Here is an 18,723-nt window from a genome sequence, read left to right as displayed (position 1 = left end):
ACTACAGCAGATAAATACAGAATATATAAAGCACAACTATAAAAAAAGAAAATAATCCTAAGTAAAATACTAAATTCAATACTAGAAGAAAAGGCTGAACACATAACATCATTTGTAATATAACACACATACACACACAAATTATCCTGAGCATCTGAACACAGAGGTAAACTGAAAGAAGGTGCAGAATGTTAGGTTAAGTTAAAAGTCTTCCTGAACAGATGAGTTTTAAATTGCTTTCTAAAAGAATGATTTGAGTCAGGTGATCTAATTCATTTTGGGAGGTCATTCCAAATTCTGGACGCTATACAGCTGAAGACCCTGTCACCCTTAGAGTGCACGTCAGTGTGGGGCACAACAAGATTGCCAGAATCAGAGGACTTCAGTGAGCAAATCGGATCATAGCAACGGGGAAGGTCACTGATATAGTCTGGTGCAAGGCCATTTTAAACTCTGTAGATTATTAATAGAATTTTATATTCAAACCTGTAAGACACACGTAGCCAAGTGAATACAAAGCGGGGTGGGTTTTATGTGCTCACTGCTACTGGTTTGTGTTAGGACTCTTACAGCAGAGTTTTGCATCAACTGGAGCCGTGATGTAAGATTTGAAGGGGCATCAGCCAGTGGGGAGTTACAATAATCAATTCAGGATGTGATAAAAACATGGACAACTATCTCAGCATTAGAAAAGGAGAGGAAATAGCGAACACGGGATATGTTACAAAGGTGGAATTAAGAAAGTTTCTTAATGTGGTTTTATGTGGGTGGAGTAAGAAAGGGAAGAATTGAAGATGACACCAAGATGCCTTGCTTTAGAAGAAGGTCTGATGAGATCACCGTAAAGAGCGACCGGATAAGAACTCAATTTTTTAAGTTACACTTTAGTGCCAATTCGCAGGAGTTCAGTTTTGTTGAAATTTAAAGAGTTCTGCTCCATCCAGGTTTTAATTTCTCTCAGGCAAGTTGTGAGCTGAGAAAGTTCTGATGAAGTTTCACTTTTAACACTGAAATAGAGTTGAGTATCAGCTGGAAAAAAATGATAACCAAGCCCAAAGATATGAATAATATGTCCAAAGGGAAGCATATAAATATACAGAAGAGCAGAGGGCCAAGGACAGAACCCTGAGGAACTCGTTGTGTGACTGGCACTGAGCGGGATCTGCTGTTGCCAAGACTAACAATTTTTTGTCTGTCAATCAGGTAGGACTTAAACCACTGGAGGGCAGTGCCAGAGATACCCAGCATGTTCTCCATTTGGGACAGTAGAATGTCATGTCTGGCAGTGTCAAATGCTGCGGTAAGATCTAACAAATCTAATTAATATGCTGGTTTGTCCAGAGTCTGCTACCATAAGCAAATCATTGATTACTCGAAACAGAGCAGTTTCACAGCTGTGCCGCACCCTGAAACCAGACTGAAAGGGTCCCATCAAATTATTAGAAGTTAAGTAATTGGTGAGTTGGGAAGCTACAACATGCTCAAGAACTTTTAACAGAAAAGGTATGTGAGAAATAACCCAAAAATGAAGACAGCATCAAGACTTTTTAATAGTGGGGTTACAGAAGCAATTTTAAAAGTGGCAGGCACAAAGCCGGTGTTAAGGGATGTGTTTATTGTTGTCGTAACAGTTGGCATTATGGCATGAAGGTAAGATTTAAGAAGTGTGGTGGGAATTAAAATTTTATTACAGAAAAAAAAATGGAGGAATTTTTCACAGACTTCAGTAGAGGAGGTAACTGGGCCAGATGCAGGCTGAAGTAGTTTATTAACCACAGAGAACAAGACCCCTGGGTTATCATGGCTATTTTCTATTTTTCTGCCATAATGTATGTTCTTGGCTGTAGTTAGTGCATCCCTGTAAGTCTTTTTATGGTCAGAGAAATCCTAGATACGCACAGTGAGGCCAGACTTATCAGACATTCTCTCAAGGCATCAGCCAGCTGCTTTCATTGACTGTAAATCTGTGATGTACCATGGAGTTGTATGTTTAAAGGAAACCTCCTTATGTTTTAAAGGATCAGTTTTATCTGGTGCTGAAAGAAGGATTGAGTTATAATAGTCAACATGTCTTTCTAGTGTTGATGGAATAGGGGAAGACAGAAAAAAGATCAGAAATGGATCCACCAAGGATAGAGGGACAGATATTTTTAAGGTTTCTAAAAGAAATGTGACATTTACAGGTAAGAGGAGGGAGAGGTGACGAGACAGTGAAAAGTGCTGCTTTATGGTCAGAGATGCCCAAATCACTGCTATAAATGTTGCTGAGAGATAAGCCAGATGTGCAGATCAGGTCTAATATATGACCACCAGAGTGAGTAGGAAAATCAACATGTTGTACCAAGTCAAAACAGTCTAGCAGGGACAGGAATTCATTTCTCAGTTTACATGTAGGAATGTCAACATGGATGTTGAAATCGCCAAGAAAAATGACTCTCTGGGGAAGGGAACGTAAGTGCGTTAATAGTTCTGTCAGATCAGATAAGAAAATATCTTGCTAGATTTAAGTCAAAAATATAATGTAGCTTCTTATTTTTATCTTGCAAAATGAAGGAACCAGGAGAAGAGTCAAAAGTTGTTATGGCCAACTAAAGCTACAAAACTAATCCTGTCATTCATCAAAACCTAAACGTTAAACAAAAATCAGGGTCTGGAAAACAAAGTTTGGCTTTGAGTACCCTGACACAGTAACATTTGATCAAAGAGTGGGGGAGAAAGGACCACCTTGGAATTTCAAGCGTTACAGCATACTTTATTTAATCAAAAAGCATTCGGGGCATGGGGAGGCAGTCATCGGGACTGCTCAGATCAGCGACATGCAATTCGGTAAACTTGAAAACACTGCTGGTATGTACCAAACAGTTACGGGTATGCAACAGTAAAACTTGAGAAGCGCTAGTACCCTTGAGTGAGTACCAGCCCACTTCAAATCCTAATTTAATGTGAAAAACAAAGCAAAGCACACACCCACAAGTGTTTACCTACAATCCTGGACAATTAGGAAGTGAGTGGTGCTGACCTACACAGTAGACCCCGTGATATCACTGGCTGCAACATCTGATCATCTCATAAAGGAAACAAACGTAGCAACAGTATTCAGAGAACCTACAAAGTGGCATCAAAAAACATTGCAAATATTTAAAACTGTTATAAAATAAGTTCAAAGTTAAAAATAAACATCAGAAACTGATTCAAAAACCCAAAAAGTACATAATTACAAGTATAAAACCGCATGTCCTGAAAAATGTGAAAATAAATAAAACGAAAAAATTCATAACATTGATGTACATTGTGATCTACTATGTGATTTAACATAGATTCTTCCTGAAGACACTGAATTAGACACATAAAATTTGAAAAATAGATGGTTGGATGGATGGATAGACAGTATTGCATAGCCACGACTCTATGAGTGTTTGCATTAATGGACCACTGATCGGGAATGTCGAACCCAGGTTCAGGGCTTAGAAGGTCACGGGATTGTCATGAAGATTAAACTGAGACATTTGAAATCACTTGTAACAGCAGTCCCAGGGCCTCATGAACTTGAGATCTGTTCCTGAGTGTACGTACACTTTTATGTCTGACATGAATAATAACATGGACCTTGTGATGGACTGGCAAAATTCAATTAAGTGTGTCTGACAATGTTATGTTATGTTATGAATAATGGCTTTGGGACTGATTTATAGCACACAAAGAGGCACATGTTTGAATGTCTTAAAATCCGTCAAATAAAATCTTTTACGTTATTGTTTTAATCAAGGACAAGTGAAGGTTTAAAAAATGGATTCAAGAAAAGAACAACTGGTATGTGTGAGAGGTGTCCTTTTTCTCTTTCCAGAGAAGATTTTTTTTTTTAACAAAATATTAAGTGGTTGCAGGATTGTGCTGTCTTTTCCAGATAAACTATTAGGCAATGGAGGAAAGCCTTAGTCATTTTTTATGCCATGAGGTGTGATGATTGTATCCTTGAGCTGTTAGGAAGTAACACAGACGTGATCAACAGGTGCATTTGTTGCTAGTTTGACTGTGGAACTTTTGTTATTGTAGCTGTTGGTTCTGTGAGACAGTGCAATTGATTTTCATAGGAAATTACGCGTACTTGTAATAATATGAGCCAGGTCAATTAAAAAAAACAATTTTCACCAAACTGGAAACATAAGACAATGCTATTGATGACATGCATTGTGCATTCCTGTGGAACTATGGGAGTGTTACCTAGGCAACAGCTAATACTTCTATTACAAAATAGCGACACCTGTGAACCGTCTAAAACTTGTTACATTTTAAAGGAAGTCAGATAGAGACAAATAAATATTAAAATTGGATTTCCTAGGCATAAAAATTCTACAGTAGTTTAGCCACATAGATCATCAGAAAATACAAAGGGAATTCACTAACAAATAAGTAAAATGTACCAATCAAAATGCTGCTATTAATAGAGGATTTCTATGATTACTCATTGCACAGGTTTGAGCAAATCCTCTCTCTCACATCTTCAGTTAGTTCAAAATGCAGGCTCCTGCATTTGCCAGGCTCCTAACTTGCGCTAGCCAGAGTGATCATATCACCCCCATTTTGCACACCCTGTGTTTTATAGAATTCATTTTAAAGTTTTGGTACTTACTTTCAGAGCTTTGCATGGACAAGCTCCTGAGTACCTAACCAGCCTGCTCCAACGCCATACAGCTTGTCGGACTCTCAGATCTGGACAACAGGACTTTCTCGTTGTCCCATGCACTCGGCAAAAAACCCGTGGAGATCATGCCTTTCAGTCTGTGGCACCAAGACTATGGAATAGCCTGCCTTGTGGTCTGCGTGGAGTCGAGTCTGTTGATTCTTTTAAAAAACAACTAAAAAATTTCTTTTTAAACAAGCTTTTAATCAGTGTGGAATAGTTCCAGTTTGTTTATTTATTGTTTTTATTGGTTTTGTTTTAACTGTTGTATTTGTACTGTATTTGCTGTTCTGCGCTCTGTGACGTTTTGTCTGTGAACGGCGCTATATAAATAAACTACTACTACTACTACTACGAAGATGGCGCTCGGGTAGGGGTGGTTATTTTGAACTAAAAAGAGCATAGGTGCCAGCCAGACAGTCTTGTTAAAAGCCGCCATTTAAAACATAAATATGTGTTGGGTGTGCTGAGAGCACATTGCATATGTTAAAAATAAACAAAAAACCTTTAACATCAGATTATACATTGGTATTCAAAAACATCAATGCACTCATGGAAAAAGTGAACAGTGCATTGTCACAGGTGCTTCACGTGCTCTCCATTCTTCATTTACATCGATAGTGTCAATTGTAAAGTTGAAAAATTTGTCAGCTATGTTTGTGAAACTGTGAATTGCAAATTATGCATCTGAAGTAAAAGATGGGTCACACCCCATCTACAGGAGGTGGAAAGGACTACTGTTAATAGAGCTGAAGAGCAACAGAATGCAGATTTCAGTACTCAAAACACCTGATTCAACTAATCTGTCTAACAACATCAGTAGCACCAGGGATAAGACTGCACTGCAAATCTAAAAGAATAACTAAAATAAGTTAACATTACTGTTTAATTAGAAATGCAAATATTTCCTACCAGAATATAGCCACAGCATTTTAACACATAGTATATCCTTAGACAACAATGCTAATTGTAGCTAAACCAAGGGTCCTCAGCTCCGGTCCTGGAGGGCCCCAGTAGCTACAGCTGTTTTCATTCTAACCCTTTTCTTAATTAGTGACCTGTTTACGCTGCTGATTAACTTCTTTTGAATTCATTTTAATTGACTTTCTCTTGAAGACTTAGACCCCTTAATTGTTTCTTTTTCCTTAATTAGCAGCCAAACAATAATGAGATACAAAATGAGCCAAAACAACTGGTGTCCATCATACAATATCTGAAAATAATAAAGACAGAGAGAGAGAGAAAGTCTCAGGACTGTTGATCTGCTCAGGTCCACAAAACATTTTACCAGTGCTCTTAGAAAAGAGAAAATCAACAATTTCAGAAATGTCTGCTATTGCACAACAAGAGCAGCAACAAGTCATGGGAATTAAAGAACGAGTTGAATTAACGACTCAGAGCCTAATTAAGTAACTGTTTGGAGTAAAAGTGTTTGGAGTTTGAGACCCTGACTTAATTGGTTTTCTGTTGGCTCACTAAATTCCCATTTCATTTCTGTTTGTGTGTCATTTAAAGTAAGAAATGAAGCAATTCATAGAAACAATAAAGAAATTCAGGGCAACAAATCTTAAAAACAAGTCAATTAAAATTAATTCAAAAGACGTTAATTAGCAGCAAAAACAGTGTACTAATTAAGAAAAGGGTTAGAATGAAAACCTGCAGCCACTGGTGCCCTCCAGGACCAGAGTTGGGGACCCCTGATCTAAACTGTATTTGCTGTTGTTATACCATACAGCATTGCAAAGTCAAAATGACAAAAGTATCATAGTAGGCAGAAGCACTTCTCAATCATGCACGCCCATGTAGCTGCAGTGGCTGTGTGTGTGTGTGTGTCTGTCTCTTCTGTCGATGTGCTCATTACAAAGTACAAATTCATCCTTAAGCTTCAGCTACATTATTGCTGTTGAGCTCCAGAAGTGATAACAACAATTTAAGTTTTCTGTTCAAATTCATTTGCTCTGAAACCCTGTCAGTTTAAAGTGCACGGACAGGAGGAGTTGGAGGAGGGGGTCTGAGGATGAATCCCTGTGGGCGGATCTCTCATCTGATCTCTTTGGGATTCACTTCAGACTTTTTAATGAGTTGTCCCCAGAGGTGTAGGCTATACTTATTTGAGGCTCAAGTCTGGCCCCGATTGACTAGAGCTTCAATAGGAAATGTTCTGCTTTACATTTACTTGTTATGTGTCAGCATCTCATTTTACAATGAACTAACTTGTTTCTTTTTATAATTATTACTATTTTAATTTTGTTGTTTGTACATTTTTTTATATTCATCATTACTCCATTTTGTTTGGGGTTTTCTTTTGAAGTGCCAGAGTTTAATGCATTATTGTAATGCACAACCTGATGTCCTTGCTGGCAATGGCACTTTTTGTCAGCTACGCAGGCTGGGGTCTTTGTGGTGCCCAGACATGACTGAATTTTGAATCATTTTAAAAAGAAAAAGAAATTGTGATAAATAGTGCTAACAAAAAAGGAAAAAAAGAAGTGTTATAATGCAAAGTAATTTTTTTCTTCAAATATATTTTTGTTTTGGGTACTTTTGGTAAATTCAGAGGTTTTGCACATCAGGTATTCTACCTGTATGCTGGGTTTTGCAGATTATTACATTTCATACACCACCACTTATTAAATTTCCCATCACTTAAAGCGGTGACTTACTATTGGAATTGAAATTTGTCAGATCTATAGATTGGTTTTTTGCACTTAGTAATGAATCAATTAATCTTGAATCATGGTAATATTTATTATTGTTATGTTTTTATTTTCCAGTTTTGTCATTTTCTTTTATGTTGATCGCCACCATTTGGTATTCCTATTGCTGTGAAGCATCTTGTGTTTGCTGGGGGCATTCCTAGAAGGTGGTCCCACATGACATCACTGATGTGGCTGTTTAAAATGTATTACTATTTCTGAAGTAAAACTTTCATTTGTAGGTAGGGTGTGTTTTGCAGTTTTGATTTTGAGCAATTCCTCTTGTGACTCTGAATCTTAATGATTATTTAGTCTATCTGGTTTTGACCCTTGTTACAATTGTGACGTTTGATTCATTTTCTGGTCCACGGTGCATATTTTCAGTGTTCAGTTTTCTGGACTAGCAGTACTACAAAGAAATTACGTTTATTTAGCAAATTAATTCATTGTAGGTTTTAACTCTAAACATAATGGTTTTGGTAAGTTATCTCTGTTAGACTATTTTTTGACTATCACTTTAAGTTATAAAAGAAATACAACTAAAAAAAAAAAATTTCTATTTCATTAATACACCATTACAGTAGTTGACAAGTGCAGCGTATAAGCTATACGCAAAAAAGTTTTTTCAAGCAGAGTTAACTTATCAAACTTTTAGAAAAATCAAAACAAAGAAGGAAAAATAGCATTGTTAAAAATTAATAATCAAACTTTCCAATGATAGGACACACTTATGTGTTTCTCTCAGCATTTCTGAAATGTTTAGTATTGCAAAACATTTTTTTAAAGAAGACAGCGTTTGATTTTTATGAAGTAACAGTCTCTTATTACATTACCCATTGCTAAAAACAGTGACTTATTACTAGAATTAAATTTTGTCAGATCTACAGATTTGTTTGTTGTGCTTAGTAATGAATCAGTTAATCTAATTACCCAATTCATTGACTGATAATACATTTGAAATATTGTTTATCACGGTATACATTCCACAGCACTAACAGCTTTGAGATTTTCCAGCACTGAAGAGCTTTTACAATCATGGCAAAGTTCCCAGAAAGTGCTGTCTTTTCATAGTGCAGCATGTGGCAAATGAGGATTCTTTTGAAAAAGCAGCTTCGAGAGCATTTCCATTACATATTTTTAAAGTCCTATAAAATATCTATCTAAGTTTTAGTATTCCAGAGATTACTGATGGTGAATCCTTCTTTTTTGGAAACACTCTTTTTTGTATCTTTGTCACAGTTTTTTTTTAATCTTTTACCTTTAAGTTAACAAACTTTTTTAGAACCTGCTTTATCTAAGTGGCATCGCTCTGCTGAACCCAACCCATTTTTCATATCATGTCAGGTGAAAAAAATAATCCTTGTCCCCATGTTAGTTTTCAACATTTAATTTCACTCTGTTCTGTTACATCGGTGCAAATGATGCCTCATAATTCTTTGATCGGTTAGCGTACATCCTCAGTGGTTAACAGATTATGAGATAAAGTCACAATGTCAACAGGAGAAGTTGCAGGGGCTACTAAGGAACAGAAAACCCTTCAAGTGTTCCAGATGTCCCACAAAGGCAGTACAAAGGGGCACCTATGCAGGAAAAAGAAAGTGGCCACTTTGGTGAAAAAATGCAGTATTTTTCCCAGAATGCTTGGGGAAGGCAAACCAGCTGCTGGAAATAGTCCCCTTTTCTTGTGGGAAGTTAAGACCAGGAAGGATAGGCGAAAGGTGGCAACACCTCCAGGCTCATAGGGGGCACAGGTGGAAATGCATGGGACCATTCTGTGTGTTTTACAGGGTCAGCTCATTGAAGGTTCAGGGCATAAAGATAGCAGGACCTGCCTGGTGCCCCCTTACCAGAAAACATCACGTGTGTCTGTCACAAACATGGTGCCAAAAAAACATATCCATTAAAGTTCTTAAGTGACATGGATAATTGTAAGAAGGTGGTGAGAACCTACTGATAATCACTGCCCAAGGGAAATCTGCTAGAGTCCCTACACTACAAAAACAGCACCTCAAAAATAAGAAAAACAAAACATTTCTATGAAATAAATCCTTCACATAAGCAAAATTATCGACCACACCAGTATTATTTTGTTAAGACTGTCTATGCTCAAGTAAAAACATTTAGATGTAAGATGAGGAGGAGGTTAGGAACATGCGCTGAAAAGAGTAAAGTTTAATGCTAATTTTTGTGAATCTTATTATTTTTTCAATTTTACATGAATTTCATGTGTCATTTTGATTTTATGAGTACATATTTTTTGTTTATTTTTATTTATGTGAGAGAGTCAGCATACTGCCACCATTTTGGTGAGGTCATACTTGATTTTGGTGGCCATTTTTGTTGTGGCTTGGTTGACTGTTTTTGGTCATGTGACCATGACCTTGTGATGTGTGACATCATCACTGCCAGCAGATATAAAGATGGCGACAGAGGCTTTGGTTATTTTGGTTTTGGAATTTTTACAGCTAAGCTTGATGCATGTATGGAAAGCACAGGATTTCTTTGGTTAGAAATGTATTCTTTTTATTTATTTATTTATTTTTTATTCTGCTCAGATTTTTGACTTTGTGTGGGAATCCTTTTGTTCTTGTTATTAAAACTCGCAATAAAAATGTATTTTCTCCAAAAAACAATTGACTGGGTTACCTCATTGTTGACACATGGAGCAAAAGATTTTTTTGTAGCCTGATAATAACTTGCCCATTAGATCCTGCACAATTTGTTGCAATCGAGTGTCCCAGTTTCCATTTGAATTTTATAGTTAAATGCTGATTGTTGTGATTCTACATATCGATTTTTTGTCAGAAATAGTTTTGCTCAAAATTTGGCTAATTAATAAAATACTAATTGAAAGTGAAATATTCTGTTCTATGATGCCCCAATGATTTTTCATCAAATTTTCTGTTTACATGTGTTGCCCACGACTATGCTAGTTTTTGGCGCTACAACCCTAAAGATGGTTTGCAAGAGTAACTTGGAGGTGGCATCTGTCTATTAAACTGCAAAAATGCACATACATATAAAAACTTTAAATGGGAGTTGTTTGGGGTTTATTTAGCAAAAATATTTGCCACTGGGGTGAACAAAATTTGCTTAACAAGAGTTTTTAAAGAAAGCTAAAAAAAATATAAACACAAATTTTTTGATAAGTGAATAATTCTTACAATAAGAAAAACAAGATGCCATGATATTAATACTTTACACTTGCTTAGATTTCATTTTTTGCAGTGTAAGCACTTACTACAAGTCAGCTTGTATTAGTCAATATGTTAAGCAGCCTGCAAAGATTTGTGTGTTGAAACAAGAAAATACCCCCTGGTGTGACTCGTGTTCTGGCCTTTCTGTCCTACTGGCGTCTTTTAAAGTGAAGAATTAGTTGCAATATCTGAGTCAGATAACTCATGACCAGTTATCTTGAATTTAGCAAAATCATCTTGCATTCATATTAGTAAATGAAATAATCTATTGTAGAACACAACCTAAAATAAGATGCTTATACTTGTGAAGATATCATTTTGTTTGCAGTGTATGATATAAACTGGATGGACTTATTTCTTCACTTAAAACTTAGAATGCAAGAAAAGATCCAATCCCAGTTACAGCTAAACTGCTAGGGATGTTAACATCTAAGAAGTGCAGTAAATATTTCGTATAAATGATCAGAAATGTGCTAACATGTACACAGAAATTATAGTGACTGCAAATTTGAATGTTTAACTTTAAGTAAGTTTTGTGTATTATTCTTGAGCACTGCATAGCTCTGCTAGCTTATGCTTATCTAACTGGTTCTGTTTTTTCCCTTTTTTTATTTGTTAAAAAGAGAATAAAGTAAAAAGCAATTTGAATGGTGGGTTGGGGGATAACTTCAATGAACTTCATAAAACCTGTTTCAACAACACAGAGTACACAGGATTTCACTTAACACACACTTGCACTTATCTCCCATGATGGCAAACACCTGGGGAACCCTAAGCAAAGGGAACCACTTTGACAAAACATAAGATGCTAAGTCAAACTGCATAATATAATACTCTTAAACTTCTGTCTGAAATGTAACAGCCGTATATTTTTTATTAATTAAGTAGAATGAAGAGGTTTTGAATGCAGTGACATCAAGAGTAGATTTATATTACTCTAAAAGAAATCTAAAGTACTTAACAAGAAAAGCATTAATGGACTCCGAGATGCTTACAGTTAGAGAAGCACAAATCCACTGAGAGCAAAGAGAGTGGGGAAATTCAAACCGTACAACATTAGGGACAAGGTAAAGCTACACTACAATAGTGGTACAATTCTGATATATAATTAGGCAATAAGATCAATTGAAGGTGAAACCTTTATAACCTGAGTAAAGTGAAGACCTGCAGCAACTGTGGTTGTCAATAACCAGAGCTCAGGAGCCTTGTCCTTGTTTCCCCTCTGTAAAACCTTATGGTGTATTCGCACATCTGACCATAAGTGGCTTCCAGCATAGCACATACAGTGCTTAACAGGAGTGTACGGATACTCCACATCTTATAAATGATGAGTTGATTATCTGAAGATTGATGCTATACTACTCATAAAGCTCACAGATACAGACAGTGAGATAGCGGATGCCCTAAACTTACATTTTTCTGAGGTGTTTACAAGTGAGCAAGTGGATAACCTCCCAGAGGTAAACGCGACTACTAAGGAGGTACTGAGGGATTTGGAAATTGTAGAGGGAGAAGTGCTGCTCAGATTAAATAAGATGAAATCAAACAAATCACCAGGACCAGATAATATTTATCCTCGTGTTCTTAAGGAGGCTAGTGAGTACAGATATAAACCCTTGATACATATTTAGGAAGTCACTGGGCACTGGAGAGATTCCGAAGGACTGGAAAATGGCAAATATCATCCCATTATATAAAAAGGGTGACAGGGCAGATCCAAGCCACTATAGGCCAGTAAGCTTAACAAGCATCACAGGAAATTTAATGGAAGAAATTATTAAAGATAAGATTGAGCAACACATGGCAAGGACAGGAGTTATTCTGAACAGTCAGCATGGGTTCAGAAAAGGGAGGTCGTGTTTTACTAACATGCTGGAATTCTATAAGGAGGCAACAAAAGGATACGATCAAAGTGGAGCTTATGATATTATTTATCTGGACTTTCAGAAAGCATTTGATAAGGTGCCACATGAGAGGTTGGGCATGAAATTAAAAGAAGTGGGAGTTCAGGGTGATGTTTTTAGATGGATGGCTCAGACACAGGAATCAGAGGGTGATGGTGCAAGGAACCTCATCAGAACTGGCCGATGTTAAGAGTGGTGTTCCACAGGGGTCAGTGCTGGGGGCACTGCTATTTTTAATATATATATATATAGGATTTAGATAGGAATATAAGTAACAAGCTGGTTAAGTTTGCAGAAGATACCAAAAAAGGTGGATTAGCAGATAATTTGGAATCCGTTATATCACTACAGAAGGACTTGGATAGCATACAGGCTTGGGTAGATTTGTGGCAAATGAAATTTAATGTCAGTAAATGTAAAGTATTACACATAGGAAGTAAAAATGTTAGGTTTGAATACACAATGGGCGTTCAGAAAATCGAGAGTACACCTTATGAGAAGGATTTAGTAGTCATAGTGGACTCTAAGCTATCAACTTCCCGACAATGTTCAGATGCCATTAAGAAGGCTCACAGATATAGGATATATTGCACGATCTGTGAAGTTCAAGTCCAAGGAGGTTTTGCTCAACCTTTATAACACACTGGTGAGGCCTTATCTTGAGTACTGTGTGCAGTTTTGGTCTCCAGGCTACAAAAAGGACATAGCAGCACCGGAAAAGGACCAGAGAAGAGCAACTAAGCTGATTCCAGGGATACAGGGGTTGAATTATGAGGAAAGATTAAAAGATTTGAGCCTTTACAGTTTAAGCAAAAGAAGATTAAGAGGTGACATGACTGAAGTTTTTAAAATTATGAAGGGAATTAGTACAGTGGATCGAGACTGTTATTTCAAAACAGTATTTCCCAAACCCGGTCCTGGTGACCCCCTGTGGCTGCAGGTTTTTGTTCCAACCAGATTCTGTTTTTAATTGGACTCCTGGGCTAATTAAGTGAACTGATATTTCCCAAGTTCTGTGTTTAGGGCACAATATAGAAATTAGAAAACTAAGTTTGCTAAAAAAAAAAAAAATATTAAAATGTACCAAGCAGTTCTATAGGAATAATGTATTTTTTTTCTTTTAACAGTTTTTTCATCTTGATTTTCATTCTACGTTTCTAGGTCTTCTAATAGTTTAATCAATCCGATTTTTGCTAATTAGTTGGTCGGACTCTAAAGCAGTTGCAGCCTTTGATTATTCAGTGTTGTTTGCCTGGGTGTCTGATCTGCTCGTTTTAAATTGTCATTAATAAGATACAACGAAGGGGGAAAAACTGCACAGAGAAAGGACAAAGTATAATGAAATCAACAAAAGAGAGAGTTAAGCATTATAGCAAAAGCAGAAATATTTCTAAATATCTTATAAATGTAAACATCATGCTGCTAAGCTTTTCTGAATGTCGAATAAAAGAAAAAAAAAATCCCAGCTAATTAAATGAGATCAGTGCTATCAGGTGTTGTCACTGATTAGGAATCTGGTTGGAACAAAAACCTGCAGCCACAGGTGGTCCCCAGGACCGATTTTGGGAAAAACTGTTTTAAAATGAGTTAATCAGGAACACGGGACACATATGGAAACTTAAGGGTAAATTCTGCAGGAACATTAGAAAGTTTTTCTTTACACAAAGAATGATAGACACTTGGAATAAACTACCAAGTAGTGTGGTAGACAGTAAGATGTTAGGGACTTTCAAAACTCGACTTGATGTTTTCTTGGAGGAAGCAAGTGGATAGGATTGGCGAGCTTTTTGGGCTGAATGGCCTGTTCTCGTCTACAGTGTTCTAATGTTCTAATCACAAAATTGTAATTCATATAAAAATAAAACTATGCTGGGGAAAAGTATTTGCCTCAGTGTAACTACATGCAGACATCTTTGACCAGTTGTCATCAGTGAGAGATAAAACAGCTGTTCATTCTCCAAAAGAGTTATGAGGGTCTATAAAACTGCAATAAAATAATGAATATCAAGGCAGTGCCAGGTGTTAAGTCTGACTTAACTGTACACATTTCTCAAAATATACAAACACACATAGTGGGATTTATAGCACTAACCTCAAGGTATGTAAATGCACTAAAGCACTCATCATATCATTCAGATTAAACACTATGAATGTCTATGAACACAAATTGAAGTATGCTTCCAAATAAATAAAGTGATTCTAATAAAATATTTCCACCATAAATTATTTTAAAATTCATAAAAAATGGAAGGGATGGCATGGTGGCATAGTGGTGGCGCCTGAAGCTGTACAATAAAATTGTGATCTGTGCAGATGGTTCATGTTTTTTTCTACTTCCATCAAGAAGATAGAAATGGTAATAAATCTTTCACTATTATTATTTCACAGGGTCTTGCATGTTTTCTGACTCTTGGAGGGCTTGTTAAGGTTTGTTTTCATCTGCGCTGCTCCATATGGCAAATTCTTATGCATTCGACCTGCACCGCCTTCCCTTCTATGGTCCAGGTATGCAGCCACTGAGATTCGTAGATTGGTTTGTGATACTACATACTGGTTTTATTGTGATGCATGAATGTAGCTGATGTAATTTTAGAAAACATTATTTTCAAATGTTGACCATATTTTTTTACCAATGAAAGATATTTTTAACAACAATACTTTTGTCCAGGTTACAGTGTGTATACAAGGGTGAGTCAAAATTATGTGCACAATTTATTTTAATCAACTTTGCAGAAAAGACAAATTTTTTAACAAAATCTCCCTGTTTTTCAATACACTTTGTCCATGTGTCAAAAAGGTTTTGTATTCCTTCATTGAAAAATATTTTAGGCTTAGCTGCGAACATAGCTTAGCTATCGAAACCCAAGTCTGACGTAGATTATTGCATAGGCAGAGCCATAGCTGATTTGCAAATGATTTGCCACATCATCTACTGTCACTTGTGGCTGACACTTGTGTAACCTTTCTTGAATGTCTCTATCCATTCATACACACTTTTTCACAACAAAACACTGTGCATAGAGTCTTCAATAAATATCAGCACCAGGCACACCCTCAAACCACAAAAAAACACAAATCATTGCACGTTGCTTTTCTTTCGTGCAAATCACAAGTACGATAGCCATTGTTTCTCAAACCACAGTTACAAATGATCTGATGTAACATGTTCACACTGGCACAGCAGTGACTGGGACAAAGGGGACCCTGTATGGAAAGTGCTGGAGTGTAGATCATTTTTGACTCGCCCTCATCCATTCATACAATATGTTATTGGTTACTATAGCAGATTTTTTTAGGACTGTGTAGGAAAACTAGAAAAAATACTGGTGATTTAGCAGAATATCTTACTATTAATTAGTCTGAGAAAAACTGTCAAAAAAGGACTCTGATGTCTGTTCAGGAATTGGATCAGGGCAACATGCCCTCTTAGCCAGTTATACTCTGGCTCCACAACAGCAGCAGGATTCAAACTCAGGACCTTTAGATTACAGAAAATTCTTTTGTGCTACCGTATTAAAGGAGCCCATTAACTCAACTGGATAAGCTGTCACTTACTGACTCTGTGGTCCTGGGTCCACACCTGCCTCACTTTGTGAGAATGTGAAATGATGATGCACGGGGAACTAAAATTTTTCGCTGGGGTAGCAACCTAAAGGATCAGAGTCTCCTCTCAACTCTTTTTTTTTTTTTTTGTACATGTACCTGATTGGATGGATATTGCGTCAAATGCAGTATGTCCCACTGACCTGCCTCTTAAACTTTTCTGCTTGCACTTTCCCTCTATTCTGTCTTCTCCAAGCTGTAAACTATTTTCTACTGTTTCTGTGAGTCTGGCATGGCTGCATTAATAGTAAAATGTATCTTTTTTTAGCGACTTCTGTGTTTCTGTGTAATTCTCTCTAGTCTGTCTGTTCTCTCAAGGCTACTCGATTTCTGCTGCCTGACTCAGTAGTCTCTTCTTTATCATTCCTCTATTCCATCTGTACACTCTACAGTTTCTCTGTCCATCTGCTGCATCCTCTCCCGTTCTTGGATTAGAAAAACACCTATAGATGCTACATTTAAAGATCTAAATGATAAATTGTTCATAATTTATGCTGAATAATATTCTACACTGTAGTCTTCTGGGGCATAACATCAATTCATGTGTGAACACTTGAATAAACTGATTAGAAAGGATAGCTGTATACAAGACTGACCCCAAACTTGCTGGAGGCAATAGCAAATTACCAGTGTTAGAGGTCATTATGATTAATGCTGTCGATCCTCCCCATGATGTGTTGTACACCAGCACCATTATTCATCAGTTGAGTCCACCATAGTGTACTAAGAAATTATACTTTTGCTTTTATTTATACCATAAAGCTATATAATGCACCCTAACACCATTCCTGTCTTCACCCTACCCAATTATAATAAACACTTTGGCACAGAGGATACAGTTCTTCTATTCTATAAAATAACTACAGTATTATTATATTTTGTGTACAGTTCTGGGTCTTGCTATTCTGTACTCATTTTCACTTTTTATATCAAGGTTAGGCTTATAATTTTATTTTTTTCTAGCTGTTCCTTGGCCTGTAAAAATTAGTTGAGGGTTGTTTTTGGGTCCTCTGAGGCTAAGAAATCTAGTGGTATTCATTTTTTTTTTGGCTGCTGACTAAATGAATACTATTCTCTTGCTGCTCTATCTCCTTTTTTATTGTAGGTACCACCATTTTTGTAGGTGTTTACTATGTCATTAATAGTTTGGACAATTGGCAGTGTGCAACATGTGACATCATTTATTGTGATAGCTGAAAGGTCAGTGCTCCACACTTCACGGTTATGCAAGTTTGGAATTAAAAATATTTAGTGTTTCATTATAGTTCCAAAACAAAGCAGAAAAAGGAGAACAGGCCTCAAAAAAGACACACAAATGGCCAAACATGTCCTCCTATACAGTTCTGGGCCCACTGGATAGGCCTCACCCCAGACAGCCTGGTGCCAAACTCAAATAGCAGGTTTCCTGTCATCACAGGCCCAAAAAATGAGTCTAAAGCTCTAAAATATTAATGTTATAATACTTGAGAATTACAAAAGCACAAAGTCCCTAAAATGTCCACTAGAGGAGGGAGACTGTCAAATCAACAAGGGCAGGCACAGACTCTAAATAATTAAAATATATTTGTTCTTCTCAAAAAGGCACATTGATAATTAGCTCCATGGAGCACAAAAGGCCAAAGACAAATTGCCTGCAAAGGCAAGCCAAGGCAAACAAAGTCCTAAAATAAATCCAAAAAGTGATCAAAAAGAGCAAAAAATGTCAAAATTCCATTAATCACAAAAGCTCCCCCAAAATTACAAAGATGCACTCACTACTCTTAAACACATTTGAATGAACTGCAAGCCCCTCTTTTATAGAGCTGGTGGCATTCCTTTGGGGTGATGGGCAAATGGCCTTAAATCTTAGGAGACCAACCACAAAACACAAGGCACATGACAAAGGCATGAACACAGATACACAAAATGTAACGAATAATGCAGATCATAAACAAAAGTAATAGTAACATATAAACATATTATTTATTTTAAAAATCCAGGAAAAGGGAGAACAAATAAAACAAACACAGAAACAAAATCCAATAAACAGTATGTTAATCTAAGAGCCAGGGATCAAACCCAGAGAATCCAAGGAAACATAGAATATACCAAGAACAGAAATTAAAAACTGTTTGCTTTAAATGCCAGCTGGTGCAGTACATCAGCTACTTAACCAGATGGCCCTGCCTCCTTAGGCTGAACAAAAAGGAGACAGGGTAGATAAACAAAACTAAACCACTGAAACTTAATCTAATACAAAAATGAAAAATAAGTAGCAAACAACTTAACATCAAATAAATAAAATGCAGAAAAACAGAATTAAAAACTCAATACACAATTATATTTATATGTTAGAGTTTTCTGTTTGCACCCTTTTTTTTGTGCCCATAAATTGTGAATTATATCTCACATTTTGGACCTGGTTACATGTACCTTTTTGGCATCATATAGCTTTGCTGTTTTTTGGTAATGATTCTGGTTACATACACATCTACTAGTTTGTTTTCATCTCGGTTGCGACTTTTGCTCAATATTTGATACAGTATATCTGTCCGTGTTCAGATTTCATTTCCTATCTATACTGCTATATAGCACTGCACATGCAATACATGGGTTTGCTGTTGGAGCAAATCCATTGCCTTTATGGGATTAATACAATCTCA

The sequence above is a fragment of the Polypterus senegalus genome, chromosome 16, assembly GCF_016835505.1.
Source record: "Polypterus senegalus isolate Bchr_013 chromosome 16, ASM1683550v1, whole genome shotgun sequence".
NCBI classification, from domain to species: domain Eukaryota; kingdom Metazoa; phylum Chordata; class Cladistia; order Polypteriformes; family Polypteridae; genus Polypterus; species Polypterus senegalus.
Note: the sequence above shows the minus strand (reverse complement) of the source record.